Genomic DNA, 19,123 nt, shown 5'->3' on the forward strand with positions numbered 1-19,123 from the left:
CACTATTGACCTCTGAGCACTGCCTTTGCTGTGTCCCAAAGGTTTTGGTATGTTTCCTTTCTCATTTGAGACTTTGAATTTTTTTTAGTTCTGTCTTTGATACCTTTTATTACCCACTGGTTTTTAAGCAGGTTGTTATTTAGTTTCCATGTATTTGGGTTTTTTTCCTTGCTCTTCTTTTTATTAATTTCTACTTTTGTTGCTTTGTGATCAGAGAAGGTGCTTTGTATTATCTCAGTGTTTTGGGTTTTGTTTAAGGTTGTTTTGTGCCCTAAGATGAGATCTATTCAGGAGAACGTTTCATGTGCATTGGAAAATAACAGGTACCTTGCTGCTGTTGAGTGGATTGTTCCGTATATGTGTATGAGGTCAAGTTGGTTGATTGTGGCCTTTAAATCTTTTGTATCTTTGTTGAGTTTCTTTCTAGATGTTTTGTCCTTTACCAAAACTGGTGTGTTAAAGACTCCTACTATTATTGTGAAACTGTCAATTTCTTTTCAGTGTTGTTGGAGTTTGTTTTATGTTTTTGAACCCATGTCATTGCTTGTGTAGATATTTATTATTGTTATGTCCTTATGGTGGCTTGTTCCTTTAATCATTATATAATGTCCTTCCTTATCTTTAATGATTTTTGTTTTAAAGTCTATGTTATCTGAGATTTTTGTTGCCTCTCCTGCTCCTTTTTTGTTTGTCATTTGCCTACTATATTATTTTCCATCCTTTCACTTTTAATATATTTATATCTTCATTTCCAAGGTGTGCCTCTTGTAGACAGCATATTGGTGAATTCTGTTTCTTTAACCCATTCTGTCACTCTCTGTATCTTTACAAGTACATTTAAGTCATTTACATTTAGTGTGATTATCGATAGGTATGAGTTTATTGCTGTCATTTTGTAGTTCTTTTGTGTGTATGTGTGTGTGGTGCAGATGTTTTCTTCACACCTCTTTCTCTCCGGTACTGAATTCCTTTTGTTTCTGGATTTTTTTCATGTCTTTCACTTTCGTAGATTTTATGTTTATTGAGTGTCTATGTTATCTTTTTTTTTTTATGTTATCTAGTGCTGCTATAACAGAAATACCACAAATGGATGGCTTTAACAAACAGAAGTTTATTCTGTCACAGCCTAGTAGGCTAGAAGTCCAAATTCAGGGCATCAGCTCCAGAGAAAGACTTTCTGTCTTTCTGTTGGCTCTGGAGGGAAGTTCTTGTCAACAATCTTCCCTGGTCATGGAGCTTCTCAGCACAGGGACCCTGGGTCCAAAGGACACTCTCTGCTCCCGGTGCTGCTTTCACGGTGGTATGAGGCTGCCGTCTCTCTCTCTCTTTTATATCTCAAAAAAGATTGGCTTAAGACACAAACTCTTCCTAGAGATTGTGTCCTGCCTCATTAGCATAACTGCTACTAATACCATCTCATTAACTGATACTAATCTCATCTCATTAATAACACATAGGCAAATCACATCTAATGACAAAGTGGTGGACAATCACACAATACTGGGAATCATGACATAGCCAAGTTGGCATATTTTGGGAGGACACAATAGAATCTATGACACTGAGACTTTACCTTTTTCTTCTTTATTTTAATGAGTAGGTTTGTTAACTTTCTTTTTGGTTATCTTAATATTTACACCATCTTCCTAAGTTTAAACCAGTCTTTTATTACATGATATCTACTTGATTTCCTTTCCATTTGAAAATCCTGTACCTACGCTATTTATTCTCACTTTTATTGTTCTGATGTTGTTGTCATTTGCAGATTGACTTCCCTTGTTCCCTGTTGTAAATCTTACAGTTTTCTTTTGTCCTTTAGTGCTCATTAGCTAGGTTGGCACCTGGCTGATACTCTCCTGTGTCCTAGATTCAGGTTGTTGTCTGATGTCGTTGGTTCTCTAACTGAAGGACTCCTTTTCATAATTCTTGTAAGTTTGGTTTGGTTTTGACATATTCCCTTAATTTCTGTTTATCTGGAAATTTCCTAATTTCACCATCATATATGAGTGAGACTTTTGCAGGATGTATTATTCTCAGTTGACAAATTTTCTTTTAAGTTTTTTATATGTCATCCCATTGCCTTTTTGCCTTCATGGTTTCTGCCTAGTAATCAGAGATTAGTCTTATAGTGTCCCCTTTGTATGTGACTTTTCATTTTTCTCAAATGCTCTCTGGATTCTTTTTTTGGTTTTGGCTTCGGCAAGTATAATTGCGTTATGTTTTGGTGACTTTCTTTTGAAGTCTATTCTATATGTGCTTCTTTTGAGCTTCTTGGACGGTCAGCTTTTCATCTTTCATTATATTAGGGAAGCTTTCTGTCAGCAAGCCTTCAGTGATTCTCTCTGTGTTTTCCATTTTCTCCCCCTGTTCTGAAATTCCTGTCACTCACAAATTCTGATTGTACCCCACATGGTTCTCAGGTTTTCTTTATTCTTTTTTCAGATTTTTCCTCAAACAAAGTGGTACCCAAGGATTTGTCTTCAGTTTCACTGATCTTGTGTTCCCTTGTTTCAAATTTGCTCCTAAAACCTTCTATTGCACTGCCCATTTCTAAAATTATTTTGTCTTCTGGATTTCCAATTGCTGTTTTTTGTATGATTTCTAATTGTTTATTTATTTTGACATTTTGCTCTTGTATTATTTCCCCAAATTCTCCCTTTGCTTTGTGTTTTCCCTGATTTTTGTCTGTATTTTCCATGATTTTGTCCATTTTTTCCTTAGTTTTCTCTGCCTTTTCCTTCATCTCTTTCTTAATCTCTTGGAGAGTCCTGAATATTAAACTTTTGAATTCCCTATGAGGTAATTCCAGTGCCTTTACTTCTACCAGAGGTCATGTGGTGTTTTATTTTAGTTGCTTTTTGGACTCATCCTGTCCTATTGTTTTTAATATGTTTTGATATTGTCTATTGTTTCCAGGACATTCTGGAATTATTTTCTTCATTTATTGATTGTTGCTTTGTTTGTTTCATCCTGTTTTTTGTTTTATTTGGTTATATCTGAGCAGGCAGGCTGGGTGTGTTTTGTTGCTTGTCTGTGGGCATACTTCTCACCACCTTGTCCAGGTGGGCAAGGCTGGTTGCTCAGCTGTGATGCAGCTGGAAAGGTCCAGTAGGGAGGGGAGAGAGGGATGGATCTTTTGCAACATGAACTTGGGCTGACAGGGAAGTGCCGATGTGGTTCAGAGGTCCAGGGGTTTGCACTGTTGCCTCTCATGGGTACGGCACTTTGTGTGTGGTGTAGATAGGCAGGAGGCAAGGGGGGAATGCAATGTGTGGAACTAAGCAGGTGACAGAAAGAAGAGAAATAAGAGACAGAGAAACAGAATGAAAACAAAGCAAAAAATGGAGAGGCAAAAGAAAAAGAAATAAATACAATGGCAGTGTGGTGGAATTCAGCAGGTGGGGCAGGGCATACCCAGGGAGGCCATGTGCTGGTGACTTTCTAGTTGAGAGATCCTAGCTCAGCCTGTTGAGAAGGTGCATGGGCAGTGCATGGGGCTAGGTGGACTGGAGAAAGGAAAGGAAAGAAGGGAAACAGAGAGAGGAAACAAAGCAACAACAAGAAAATAAATATGGTGCTGAAGGAGCCTGCTGTTGGGGGCAGGGTGGAAGCAGGGTGATGACAAGCTGATGTTTTTCTCACCGGCTGGTGTGGCATGACCTGTCAGGAAACAGTGGAGGCAGTGCAGAGCCCAGGTGGAAGGAAGAAGGAAAGGGGAGAAGAAGAAAGAAAAAGAAAAAAATATGATGCTGAGGGAGCCAGCCTGTGGGAGTAGTGCAGACCCAGAGAGGCCGTGTGCCAAAGGCTCTCTGACCAAGTGGTGCACCAAGCCTGTCAATAAGGAGGGGGCATCTCACAGGGCTAGGTGGGCAGGAGAAAGAAAAAGAAGGAATGAAGAGAGACAAAACAAACAACTACAAAAAGGAAAAAAAGCAAAAACAAATAAAAATTGTGCTGAGGAAGCCAGTTGGTGATGGTGATGCAGAACTGGCAGGCGGCGTGCCAGTGTCTCTCTAACCTAGTGGTGCATCACAACTCTTTGAGAGAGGGTGAGGGTGGCACACAAGGCTAGGTGTGTGGGAGAAAGGAAGAGGAGGTAGGCGCTGAGAGAAAAGAAACTGGAAAGAAAGAAAAGACCAAAGGAAACAAACTAAAACAATATTGTGATTAGGAAGCTGGCTGGTGGGGATAATGTAGGCCCAGGGAGGCTGTGTGCTGGTGGCTCCCTAGCAGAGTGGTGCAGTAAGGCCGTTAGAGAAGGAGCAGGGACACTATACAAGACTAGATGGGTGGGAAACAGGAAAGGAGGAAGAGAGAGAGTAGAAACAAAAACAAAAAAATACGGTGCTGAGCCGACCAATGGCAGCAGCATGGATCCAGGGCACTCTAGCCCAGTGGTGCAACACTACCTGTTAAAATGGGATGGGGGCAGCACATGGGTCTAGGTGGGTGGAAGATAGGGAAAGAAGGAAAAGATAGAGATAAATCTGAAAAAAAAAATGGACTGAGAGACCTAGCCAGTGTGGGCAACACAGAACTGGGGAGGCCATGTTGGCAGCTCTCTAGCTGAACAGTGTTATACGGCCCACCAAGAAGGGATGGGGACGGCACATGGGGCTATCTGGGTGGGAGAAAGCAAAGGAAGGTAGGGAGAGAGAGAGAAGCGGGAAGAAAATGTTGCTAAGAGACCTGGCCAGTGGGAGTGGCACAAAACTGAGGAAGATGTGCCAGTGGCTCTCCGGCCCAGCAGTGTGGCATAGCTTGTCAATGCAGGATGGGGACAGCAAAGGGGCTGGCAAGGTGGAAGAAAGAAAAGGAAGGAAAGGAGACAGAGAGAAGAAACAAAGAAAGGCAAAATAATAATAATAACAAAAATAATTGGCATTGAAGGAGCCAGCTGGTGGGGTCGGGGAGGACCTGGGCAGCAGTGAACTGGTGTCTCTCTATCCGAGTGACTCTAGCCCATTGGAAAATGGAGGAGGCCGCGTAGAGGGAAGAAGGGTGAAGGGTGGGAAAGCGTGTATCCCTGCTTTCTGAGTGCTCTAACTCCTGTTGGGAGCCCTAGGAAGTTGGCTTCCTGTACTCCCTCTCTGCATTCCTTGGTGGTTATAGTCCAAGATGGGGAATCTGTGCCATGTTAGCTGGTAGGGAACCTCCAGTCCACAGTTCTCCTCATTCTCTGTTCTCTGTCAATTTCTTATCCCATTCAGTGCCTGATCAAATTCTTTCCCTTCATTTTATGCTTAGAGTTCCAGGATTGACATCTGTGTCTGTTTTACTTAGTTTTTGGGGTCTTTGCTGCAGAGGGACAGCATGGTGCTTCTTCCATAGCACCATGTTGGCTTCCCTATCAGCATCTGTAGCTCTTAAAGACTGTGCCACCAGGGCTCCAAGAATTTTTCAAAACAAAACAATAAAACAAACAATGACAATAAAAGCAAAGAACTAGGCACTTTATAGGAAAACTACATGAAATTTCTTAGTGAGAAGATAGTTAATCATGTAACAACTTTTATACTTATGGAACAATTCAGATTGCTCATTTCATATTGTGAGAGCTATGGAAAGTTACGTCCCCATGTCCTTCCCTCATAAATAGTCCATTTCATCAATATTTTCAATTCCAGTGTCATAAAGTTTTCGAACAGTCCTCTTATGTGATAAGATCTATAAACTAAGAAGCAAAATCACCTCACTATTTTTTATATCGGATAAATGTATTTTCATTTTCTTTATCGTAAGGGCATATATGTATTCTATTATTCTTATAATTAACTAAATTTTAGCTCCATTAATACTCCCTAGTGTATTGTATTGTATGTGTTTTATTTTGTTTGTTTCTCCTGCTCTCTATCTTCTTTCAAATTAAAGTGTAATTTGCCATTTTTTAAAAATGTTTGGGATGGAAACTTAGATCATCCATCAAGATAGATGAACTTTCAGCCTATTCCTCTGTTCTCATGTGTTTATTTAAGGCCATACAATTTCTTAGAATGTTAACTTGACCTGCATTTACAAATTTTGATACGTAATTTTATTATTTTCATTTCATTAAATTGTAAGTATTTTAATTCCTATTGTGATTTCATTTTCAACCTATACATTATTTATAAGTATATTGCCTAAATGTCCATGCATATTTGGATTTCTAGTTATCTTTGAATATAATTAAAAACACCCCATTTCATTTTTTTATTTATTATTTTTTTTTAACTTTTATTGAGCTTCAAGTGAACGTTTACAAATCAAGTCAGTCACATATAAACTTATATACATCTTACTCCTTACTCCCACTTGCTCTCCCCCTAATGAGTCAGCCCTTCCAGTCTCTCCTTTCGTGACAATTTTGCCAGCTTCCAACTCTCTCTATCCTCCCATCCCCCCTCCAGACAGGAGATGCCAACACAGTCTCAAGTGTCCACCTGATATAATTAGCTCACTCTTCTTCAGCATCTCTCTCCTACCCACTGTCCAGTCCCTTTCATGTCTGATGAGTTGTCTTCGGGAATGGTTCCTGTCCTGTGCTAACAGAAGGTTTGGGGACCAGGACCGCCGGGATTCCTCTAGTCACAGTCAGACCATTAAGTATGGTCTTTTTATGAGAATTTGGGGTCTGCATCCCACTGATCTCCTGCTCCCTCAGGGATTCTCTGTTGTGCTCCCTGTCAGGGCAGTCATCGATTGTGGCTGGGCACCAACTAGTTCTTCTGGTCTCAGGACAATGTAGGTCTCTGGTTCATGTGGCCCTTTCTGTCTCTTGGGCTCTTAGTTATCGTGTGACCTTGGTGTTCTTCATTCTCCTTTGATCCAGGTGGGTTGAGACCAATTGATGCATCTTAGATGGCCGCTTGTTAGCATTTAAGACCCCAGACGCCACATTTCAAAGTGGGATGCAGGATGTTTTCATAACAGAATTATTTTGCCAATTGACTTAGAAGTCCCCTTAGAGCATGGTTCCCAAACCTCCGCCCTTGCTCCGCTGACCTTTGAAGCATTCATTTTATCCCGGAAACTTCTTTGCTTTTGGTCCAGTCCAATTGGGCTGACCTTCCATGTATTGAGTGTTGTCCTTCCCTTTACCTAAAGCAGTTCTTATCTACTAATTAATCAGTAAAAAACCCTCTCCCTCCCTCCCTCCCTCCCCCCTCGTAACCACAAAAGTATGTGTTCTTCTCAGTTTATACTATTTCTCAAGATCTTATAATAGTGGTCTTATACAATATTTGTCCTTTTGCCTCTGACTGATTTCGCTCAGCATAATGCCTTCCAGGTTCCTCCATGTTATGAAATGTTTCACAGATTCATCACTGGTCTTTATCGATGCGTAGTATTCCATTGTGTGAATATACCACACTTATTTACCCATTCACCCGTTGATGGACACCTTGGTTGCTTCCAGCTTTTTGCTATTGTAAACAGACCTTCAGTAAACATGGGTGTCCATATATCTGTTTGTGTGAAGGCTCTTGTTTCTCTAGGGTATATTCCGAGGAGTGGGATTTCTGGGTTGTATGGTAGTTCTTTTTTTTTTTTTATGGTAGTTCTATTTCTAACTGTTTAAGATAACGCCAGATAGATTTCCAAAGTGGTTGTACCATTTTACATTCCCACCAGCAGTGTATAAGAGTTCCAATCTCTCTGCAGCCTCTCCAACATTTATTATTTTGTGTTTTTTGGATTAATGCCAGCCTTGTTGGAGTGAGATGGAATCTCATCGTGTTTTAATTTGCATTTCTCTAATGGCTAATGGTCGAGAACATTTTGTCATGTGTCTGTTAGCTGCCTGAATATCTTCTTTAGTGAAGTGTTCATTTCCTTTGCCCACTTCTTGATTGGGTTGTTTATCTTTTTGTGGTTGACTTTTGACAGAATCATGTAGATTTTAGAGATCAGGCGCTGGTCGGTGATGTCATAGCTGAAAATTCTTTCCCAGTCTGTAGGTGGTCTTTTTCCTCTTTTGGTGAAGTCTTTAGATGAACATAGGTGTTTGATTTTTAGGAGCTTCCAGTTATCTGGTTTCTCTTCATCATTTTTGGTAATGTTTTGTATTCTGTTTACGCCTTGTATTAGGGCTCCTAGGGTTGTCCCTATTTTTTCTTCCATGATCTTTATCGTTTTAGTCTTTATGTTTAGGTCTTTGATCCACTTGGAGTTAGTTTTTGTGCTTGGTGTGAGGTATGGGTCCTGTTTCATTTTTTTGCAAATGGATATCCAATTATGCCAGCACCATTTGTTAAAAAGACTATCTTTTCCCCTGTTAACTGACACTGGGCCTTTGTCAAATATCAGCTGCTTATATGTGGTTGGATTTATATCTGGGTTCTCAATTCTGTTCCACTGGTCTATGTGCCTGTTGTTGTACCAATACCAGGCTGTTTTGACTACTGTGGCTGTATAATAGGTTCTGAAATCAGGTAGAGTGAGGCCTCCCACTTTCTTCTTCTTTTTCAGTAATGCTTTGCTTATCTGAGGCTTCTTTCCCTTCCATATGAAGTTGGTGATTTGTTTCTCTATCACCTTAAAAAATTACGTTGGAATTTGGATCAGAAGCGTATTGTATGTATAGATGGCTTTTGGTAGAATAGACATTTTTACTATGTTAAGTCTTCCTATCCATGAGCAAGGTATGTTTTTCCACTTGAGTATGTCCTTTTGAATTTCTTGTAGTAGAGCTTTGTAGTTTTCTTTGTATAGGTCTTTTACTTCCTTGGTAAGATTTATTCCTAAGTATTTTACCTTCTTGGGGGCTACTGTGAATGGTATTGATTTGGTTATTTCCTCTTCGGTGTTCTTTTTGTTGATGTAGAGGAATCCAAGTGATTTTTCTATGTTTATCTTATAACCTGAGACTGCCAAACTCTTCTTTTAGTTTCCGTAGTTTTCTGGAGGTTTCCTTAGGGTTTTCTGTGTATAAGATCATGTCATCTGCAAATAGAGATAATTTTACTTCCTCCTTGCCAATCCGGATGCCCTTTATTTCTTTGTCTAGCCTAATTGCCCTGGCTAGGACTTCTAGCACGGTGTTGAATAAGAGCGGTGATAAAGGGCATCCTTGTCTGGTTCCCCTTCTCAAGGGAAATGCTTTCAGGTTCTCTCCATTTAGAATGATGTTGGCTGTTGGCTTTGCATAGATGCCCTTTATTATGTTGAGAAATTTTCCTTCAATTCCTATTTTGGTGAGAGTTTTTTTTTTATCATAAATGGGTGTTGGACTTTGTCAAATGCCTTTCTGCATCAATTGATAAGATCATGTGGTTTTTGTTTTTGTTTTATTTATGTGGTGGATTACATTAATGGTTTTTCTGATATTAAACCAGGCTTGCATACCTGGTATAAATCCCACTTGATCAGGGTGAATTATTTTTTTGATATGTTTTTGAATTCTATTGGCTAGAATTTTGTTGAGGATTTTTGCATCTATGTTCATGAGGGATATAGGTCTGTAATTTTCCTTTTTTGTCATGTCTTTACTTGGTTTTGGTAGATGGTGGCTTCATAGAATGAGTTGGGTAGTATTCCGTCATTTTCTATGCTTTGAAATACCTTTAGTAGTAGTGGTGTTAACTCTTCTCTGAAAGTTTGGTAGAACTCTGCAGTGAAGCCGTCCGGGCCAGGGCTTTTTTTTTGTTGGGAATTTTTTGATTACCGTTTCAATCTCTTTTTTTTTATGGGTCTGTTTAGTTGTTCTACTTCTGAATGTGTTAGTTTAGGTAGGTAGTGTTTTTCCAGGAATTCATCCATTTCTTCTAGGTTTGCAAATTTGTTAGAGTACAATTTTTTGTAATAATCTGATATGATTCTTTTAATTTCAGTTGGGTCTGTTGTGATGTGGCCCTTCCCATTTCTTATTCAGGTTATTTGTTTCCTTTGCTGTATTTCTTTGGTCAGTCTAGCCAATGGTTTATCAATTTTGTTAATTTTTTCAAAGAACCATCTTTTGGCTGTGTTAATTCTTTCAATTGTTTTTCTGTTCTCTAATTCATTTAGTTCAGCTCTAATTTTTATTATTTGTTTTCTTCTGGTGCCTGATGGATTCTTTTGTTGCTCACTTTCTATTTGTTCAAGTTGTAGGGACAGTTCTCTGATTTTGGCTCTTTCTTCTTTTTGTATGTGTGCATTTATCGATATAAATTGACCTCTGAGCACTGCTTTTGCTGTGTCCCAGAGGTTTTGATAGGAAGTATTTTCATTCTCATTGCATTCTATGAATTTCCTTATTCCCTCCTTAATGTCTTCTATAACCCAGTCTTTCTTCAGGAGGGTATTGTTCAGTTTCCAAGTATTTGATTTCTTTTCCCTAGTTTTTCTGTTATTGATTTCTAGTTTTATTGCCTAGTGGTCTGAGAAGATGCTTTGTAATATTTCGATGTTTTGGATTCTGCAAAGGTTTGTTTTATGACCTAATATGTGGTCTATTCTAGAGAATGTTCCATGTGCCCTAGAAAAAAAAGTATACTTTGCAGCAGTTGGGTGGAGAGTTCTGTATAAGTCAATGAGGTCAAGTTGGTTGATTGTTGTAATTAGGTCTTCCGTGTCTCTATTGAGCTTCTTACTGGATGTCCTGTCCTTCTCCGAAAGTGGTGTGTTGAAGTCTCCTACTATAATTGTGGAGGTGTCTATCTCACTTTTCATTTCTGTTAAAATTTGATTTATATATCTTGCAGCCCTGTCATTGGGTGCATACATATTTAATATGGTTATGTCTTCCTGATCAATTGTCCCTTTTATCATTATGTAGTGTCCTTCTTTATCCTTTGTGGTGGATTTAAGTCTAAAGTCTATTTTGTCAGAAATTAATATTGCTACTCCTCTTCTTTTTGCTTGTTGTTTGCTTGATATATTTTTTCCATCCTTTGAGTTTTAGTTTGTTTGTGTCTCTAAGTCTAAGTTGTGTCTCTTGTAGGCAGCATATAGACGGATCGTGTTTCTTTATCCAGTCCAAGACTCTCTGTCTCTTTATTGGTGCATTTAGTCCATTTACATTCAGCGTAATTATAGATAAATAAGTGTTTAGTGTTGTCATTTTGATGCCTTTTTATGTGTGTTGTCGACAATTTCATTTTTCCACATACTTTTTTGTGCTGAGACGTTTTTCTTAGTAAATTGTGAGATCCTCATTTTCATAGTGTTTGACTTTATGTTTGTTGAGTTGTTACGTTTTTCTTGGCTTTTATCTTGAGTTATGGAGCCGTTATACCTCTTTGTGGTTACCTTAATATTTACCCCTATTCTTCTAAGTAAAAAACCTAACTTGTAATGTTTTGTATCGCCTTGTATCACTCTCCATATGGCAGTTCTATGCCACCTGTATTTAGTCCCTCTTTTTGATTATTGTGATCTTTTACATTTTGACTTCAGTGATTCCCTGTTATGAGCATTTTTTAAAATTAATCTCAATTTATTTTTGTGATTTCCCTATTTGAGTTGATATCAGGATGTTCTTTTTTGTGACCTCGTGTTGTGCTGGTATCTGATATTATTGGTTTTCTGACCAAACAATATCCTTTAGTATTTCTTGTAGCTTTGGTTTGGTTTTTGCAAATTCTCTAAACTTGTGTTTATCTGTGAATATCTTAATTTTGCCTTCATATTTCAGAGAGAGTTTTGTTGGATATATGATCCTTGGCTGGCAGTTTTTCTCCTTCAGTGCTCTGTATATGTCGTCCCATTCCCTTCTTGCCTGCATGATTTCTGCTGAGTAGTCTGAACTTATTCTTATTTATTCTCCCTTGAAGGTGACCTTTCTTTTCTCCCTGGCTGCTTTTAAAATTTTCTCTTTATCTTTGGTTTTGGCAAGTTTGATGATAATATGTCTTGGTGTTTTTCTTTTTGGATCAATCTTAAATGGGGTTCAATGAGCATCTTGCATAGATATCCTTTCTTCTTTCATGATGTCAGGGAAGTTTTCTGTCAGCAGATCTTCAACTATTTTCTCTGTGTTTTCTGTCCTCCCTCCCTGTTCTGGGACTCCAATCACACACAAGTTATCCTTCTTGATAGAGTCCCCCATGATTCTTAGGGCTTCTTCATTTTTTTTAATTCTTTTATCTGATTTTTTTTCAGCTATGTTGGTGTTAATTCCCTGGTCTTCCAGATTTCCCACTCTGCATTCGAATTGCTCGAGTCTGCTCCTCTGACTTCCTATTGTGTTGTCTAATTCTGTAATTTTATTGTTAATCTTTTGGATTTCTATATGCTGTCTCTCTATGGATTCTTGCAACTTATTAATTTTTCCACTATGTTCTTGAATAATCTTTTTGAGTTCTTCAACTGTTTTATCAGTGTGTTCCTTGGCTTTTTCTGCAGTTTGCCTTATTTCGTTTCTGATGTCTTGAAGCATTCTGTAAATTAGATTTTTTATATTCTGTACCTGATAATTCCAGGATTGTTTCTTCATTTGGGAAAGATTTTGATTCTTTTTTGGGGGGGGGTTGTAGAAGCTGTCATGGTCTGCTTCTTTATGTGGTTTGATATCGACTGCTGTCTCTGAGCCATCACTGGGAAACTTGCTTTTGCAGAAATTCCACTAAAAAAAATGCAGTCAGATCCCTATCAGAACTGCCTTTGGATTATAACCGCCACCTTTTTCCCTGTAAGTATGAAAGTCCCAGATTTGGATCATATATGCTTGGCTGTAGCTGGTTCTGTGTTTTTAGTCCAATTAGGGATGGATTTTTGGTCCCTGGGTTTTTTGTGATTCCTTCTCTCAGGCCAGAAGAGTGGGTTAGGAAAAGACCAAAAGAAAAAAGGGGGGGGAAGCAAAGCCGCCACGGAGCCGGAGCTGTTCTCCCTCTGGCTCAGGAAGTTCCAATGTTAATGAAGCCGACTGGGGAGGGTGGGGGAGGGATCAGAGAGATAGGAGAGTAGCACCTCGGAATATAGCCAGAGTTGTTTGTCTTGCTTGGAATGACTGTTATATCTGGGATTCCCGAGGGACGTTTCGCCTATGTGTGTTGGCTGTGTGGAGATTGCCCCCGGGGGTCTGGCCCGCTGAAGCCACTGTCAGATCCTCCGCTGCCAGTCCAAAACCTAGCCTCAAGGTTCCCCTGCTGGGTGCTGTACTCCCGGCTCCAAAATCAGTCACTGCCTCCCGGGGATTTCTCATCCCGCCAGCTGCGTCACCACGCCACCCCCTGGGGTTAGTTCAGGGGAGTAGGGCTGCGCCCTGCGCTTGTGCCGTGACAGCGTCCAATCAAATGCCCGGCGCCATGGTTCCCCGGCTGGGATGCAGCACTCCCAGCTCCAAAACCAGTCACTGCCTCCCGGGGACTTCTCCCACCAGCAGCTTCACCACACCGCCCGCACAGACCAGCTGGGCCCCCTCCTGGGTTCAGTTCAGGGGGGTAGGGCTGTGCCCCTTGTTTGCGCCGTCACAAGATTTATGAGTTCAGCTCCCCTGGGCCCAGATCTAAGTCCGGCGCCAAGGTTACCTGACTGGGACGCTGGCTCCAGGCTCCAAAAACAGTTGCTGCTTCCCCATATTTGTTCGTTTTCCATCTCTAAATCTGTGTTTGTTGTTCAGGGTTCGTAGATTTTTATGTATGTGATCGATTCACTTGATTTTCCGAGTCTTTGTTGCAAGAGGGATCCGGGGTAGCATCTACCTAGTCTGCCATCTTGGCCCCGCCTCCCCATTTCATTTATATTTACAACTCTCCTGGTATAATTTTTTAAACTCTATGATGTCAGAAAATATGCTTTATTTAATTGAAATTATCTGAAATTAGTTGAGTCTTATTTTATGGCCTAGCATATAGTCAAATTTTTTATAAACATTTCATGAACATCTGAAAATTATAAGTGTTGTGTAGTTAAGTACAGTGTTCTAGTTAGTTCAACTTGGTTGAGTTCATTAATCACATAATTTAAATATTCTATACCTTTATTTTATTTTTGCTTTGTATATAATTACTGAGCTATTTAAATCTCCAAAATGCCTATGGATTTTTTTTATTGTCTTTGTAGTACCGTGAATTTCTAATTTCTAAGACTTTGACATCGTGCATACCAATTTGGAATTGTTCTATCTTCTTGACGAATATAACTTTTTGTCATCATGAAAAATATCTATACTGATTTATATTAGTATAGCTGAACCGGCTTTTAAAAATATTTTATCACATTTTTGGTAAAAATATACATAGCAAAACACACTTCCATTTAAAATTTTTCTATAGATAATATTCAGCGACCTTGTTACATTCTTCACATCGTGTCAACATTGTCATTATGTCCATTCTAGTTGTTTCACTCTCATTAACTTAATTCCACTGCCTCACAAACTTCTAATGACAATCCTACTGAAATATAGACACAGATAAATTTTAAATAATGTGACTTCACAATAAAATACCTTATATTATGTTTTAGAGGTCACCAAGTAATAGCAAGCAGAAACAATAACTGCTGAATACACTCATAAAAACTAAAGAATTTGAAAGAATTCACACAAACTATACTGAAGAATGTTTAATAGTTTGATGAAATAAACTTTTCCCAGTGTATTTAAGTACAGATATAAGACTATTGAACAGCAAGAATATTTTTTAAAAATGGGAGTAATTGAAATAATTAAAGTAAAAATTGAGGTAAAAATTAAATATATACGCTACATAGATGATTGACATATTTGTTAATAAATAAAATCAGAAACTATGAGTACATAATGATATTAAGTTATTAATGAGTAAGTTGAAAGTTTTATGAAGATTGATATATCCAACGTATTCAAAGTACCTTCCCACAAAATGCTTATTAATTACAAATATAAAACATTACTTTTATGGTGGAGAAGTCTGTCAATCACCACGTTATGCAAGAGATAAGACTCAATGAAAAAATAGGATCACTTCTGTGATTCTGGTGCCAAAAAGTAAATTAATGGAATCTAATCAGGTGAAAACCTCAGAAAAACACAAATCAAGGGACATTATATAGGCTTACCAGAAAGTAATCTCCAACATGCAAGGAAGTTAAGGAAAGACTGAAAAACCATTCTGTATTAAATGAAATTAAAGAGTCATGCTAATCAAATGAAAACATAACTCTGAGCTATTTATACCTCTATAAACTTGTAAAAATTGAATGGGATTGGGATATTGGACGTTATTAATATATCAGTGTTAGTGTGCTACTGTTCTGATATTTATTAAGAACGGATTCATGTTATTATACAGTAGATATTTTCTTTTTTTGTAAGGAATGCACACTGTAGTGTTGAGCAGGAGGTAGGGCATCAAATGATTCAGGAAAAAACAAAAAAAAAATTCTTGCTCTGTATTTGTAACTTTTAAGTTTAAGTTTAAGATGGTTTCAGAATAGAAATAATAATTAATAGGAGCCATTTAAATTTTTTTATTTAAATACTCCTTCTCCAGCCTTAGGGTGGGCCACAATCAAGTTAGTGGAATCTTAATATATTGACTAATGAAGGCAAGAGAAAAGTTCCTGTTTGAGATAAGGTCTCTGACCAGTAGAACGACTCATACAGCCCCAAAACCCAAAAAGAGAAACTGGTTGCTGTTGAGTAGATTCCGACTCATAGTGACCCTATAGGGCAGAGTACAACTGCCCCATAGTGTTTCCAGGAGCGGCTGGTGGATTTGAACCACCGACCTTTTGGCTAGCAGCCAAGCTCTTAACCACTGCGCCTCCAGGGCTTCCAGATAGCTCTGGGGGAGTGGAATATCAAAATCTTGTTGGCATCCCATATAGAGTTTAAATTGTTTCTAGTTATCTTTTGGGAGAGTGTTCCCTTGCTTTGTATTTAAATAAATACACAGCTTTGTGGCTTTTTTTTCCTTGATGTAAGTGGTAGCTCCTGCACACCAGTTTCCACAGATTTCTTTTTCTGTCTTCCCTTTATTTCAATTAATTTCCCTGAGTCTTTTATGAGCAAATTGATAAAAGTGTGGCTTTTGTTAGTGCACAATTGTAAACATAGTCATTCTTTGCTACGAAGAGTGGGTTGCTTTAACCTGAGACCTTTCCTAAAATGCCCTTCTCTTAGAGCATCATTTTCATTTAAGTTTAAATATTTAAGGAAAAAATCAGAAAACCTCTATTTGGTAACCAGAAAGGGCATTCTAATTGAATTTTCTATAATATCTAGGTTCTATGATTTTTGTAGTATATGTGATATTGGGAGATATTCACAGATACATGTACTTTCCAAATCTCCCCTCTGCTTTGAATCCTTCCCACGAAAAGCATTGGAATTAAATTTCTTGTGCAAATAATGGAATGTTTTCTAATATTATAAATGCAATAATATTCAACATCTATTATTTGACTTTTGTTTATAGCATATGTCCTTAAAGGAGAAGGGAAATCAATAAATCCTGCATACGGCAAGTCACCTAGATCATAGGTGAAGGTAGTTCTACAAGTACAATAGTTATAACCATTGGCATCTGGATCATCATACATGCTCTGTGTAGATGCAGTATTCAAAGCTGCCTGATTATATAGGGACTGATATAAACTGTAGCATTATAGGCTTTTTACTATATGTAACTATGATCATTTAGCAGATTTTGAAAAGTAAAAATAGCTTCTGTTTTGCAGGTTTTTAAGAAAGCAGCATATAGACTTGTCACCTAGACACATGATGTTAGCAAAAATTGTTTGATTGACTCAGAGAGTTTCCCTTCCCACTGAGTTAGAGCAAAACTGGGGTTAAAGAAATGGCAGTGCAGATATACATATTTGATAATAAACACTCATGATCACTCAGCTTCTCATCCTTTCAGTAGCCAAGGAGTAGAAGAAAAATTGCTACTATCCTTGTGTTCTGGTTTTGAGATTTACACAAATCAATACTTCAGAATTTTTCTTCAATATTTCTCTTGCTGTCACTCTCTCTCTTTTCCAGAGCAAAATGAAGAGAGAAGGGAGCACTACCTATAAAATATTGGGAAAAAAAGCCACTTGGAAATAGGAGCACTGTACTGTTTTTTTTCTCCAATAGCTATCATTTAAAACACAAAGCAAAATTCTTATAAGAAAATAGATGTGTTTATTGCATTGAGTAGAGAGTGAGAAAAGTGAAATTCAGGGAAAGCTAATAAAATTCTTATATGCAGGAATAGATGAAATTATTTTTATTCATGTGAAAAGTATACATTAATAACCCATGGAATGATTTTAAAATGAATAACGAAAGCATTTTGCAAATGTATTTATTTAAATGCCATATGAAACCTGTAAATTAACTTTGACGTTAAACATAGATGAATGCTTGGATAGCACCTCAATATCTTCCTTCAAATAAAGAGAAAAGCTTTCTTTTCTGTCCTAGACATCTATAGAAGGCCATCATCTACGGAACATAATGTATCCAGTCAGCAATTTAGGCCTATTCATCTGTAGAGAAAAGTCTTATTTATGGATTTAAGAACAATGACATTGAGTGCCAAAAACAATATAGTTAGCATCATAAGTGACTATTGACTACCACTTCTATACTAGTCTTTGAATAACAAAATGATTTTATTAAATTACTTCTAGTTATTAAAACACCTAGATATTAAAATCATCCTCATATTTATACTAAAAAGACAAAATTATTTATTGTGGGTGGCTTAAACAGGGAAAAAAAATATTACTTAAGAATTTACAAATTACCTGAATCCAAGGCAAAGATCAAGTCAGAAAATAATTGATTTTGATTTGTTTTACTTTTCCTGTAGCTACAGTTTTTCTCCCAATTTGTTTAGAATTTTGAAATTACTAACTGTATCTTGAAGATATTTCAAAATGTTAAGTTTAAATGATTATGAGAAGACTAATGATTTGGAACCGGAAAAATACTAATTAGAGAAAATAAGTCAAAGGAACAATGGATCAGTACTGCATTGGAACTAAAGAATTAATGGCATATATTGGAGAAATTCAACTGTAGTTAAGGAAAATATGTAACTACCAATATTTCTATAAGTTTCATCAATTTTTTAAAAATTCATAAAATGAAAATTGTTGAACATACATTGTAAATTGACATTGGAAAAGCTGCCTAGATTTTATAAGGCTTTTTTTGGCAGTAATTTATTAAACACACACAAAAGATACATAGAGAATGCTTTGGTTGACCTACCCTATAATTTTAGGTATCATCTGCCTTGTTAAACTGCAGCAAATATTTACACTTGTTTACATTTCTGGATATCAGATTTTTTTCCTGATGTAGCTTTAAAAAATTGTTTTTTCTGCTTTTGGAGTTGTTTCCTAATTTCAGTTTAATAGGTCTCAAAACTGAAATGAAGAACCAGTCAAGGGAGATAGAATTCATCTCTTGGGACTCACAGATGACCCACAGTTAGCAATTGTGATTTTTATATTTCTCTTTCTCAACTATATTTTGAGTGTGATGGGGAACTTATCCATCATCCTCCTCACCCTACTGCATCCTCACCTCAAGACTCTAATGTATTTCTTCCTACAAAATTTCTCCTTCTTAGAAATCTTATTGACGACAATCTCTATTCCTAGATTCTTGACAACCATTGTGACTAAAAACAAAATCATTTCCTACAATGGTTGTGCATCTCAATTCTTTTTTTCTTTCCTTAGGAGTTACAGAGTTCTACCTTCTGGCTGCCATGTCCCATGACCGCTATGCAGCCATCTGCAAACCCCTGCATTACTCAATCATTATGAGAAGCAAAGTGTGCTACCAACTTCTTCTCAGGTCATGGACAGCTGGCTTTCTGATTACCTTTCCACCGTTGGTCTTGGGACTAAAGCTGGAATTCTGTGCTTCCAAAGTAATTGATCATTTCATGTGTGACACTTCTCCTATCCTGCAGATTTCTTGCACAGACACTCACTTCCTAGAAATGATTTCATTTGTTTCAACAGTTATAGCACTAGTGGTCACACTACTCTTAGTTATTCTTTCCTATATTTTCTATACATATATAATCAAGACCATTCTAAAAATTCCCTCTGCTCGGAAAAGAACAAAAGCTTTTTCCACTTTTTCTTCCCACATTATTGTAGTTTCCCTTACTTATGGTAGCTGTGTCTCCATTTACATGAAGCCATCAGCAAAAGAAAGGGTGACTTTATCCAAGGGTGTAGCTGTTATCTATACCTCAGTTGCCCCTTTACTCAATCCTTTCAT

The sequence above is a fragment of the Loxodonta africana genome, unplaced genomic scaffold (assembly GCF_030014295.1).
Source record: "Loxodonta africana isolate mLoxAfr1 unplaced genomic scaffold, mLoxAfr1.hap2 scaffold_88, whole genome shotgun sequence".
In the NCBI taxonomy this organism is placed as follows: Eukaryota; Metazoa; Chordata; class Mammalia; order Proboscidea; family Elephantidae; genus Loxodonta; species Loxodonta africana.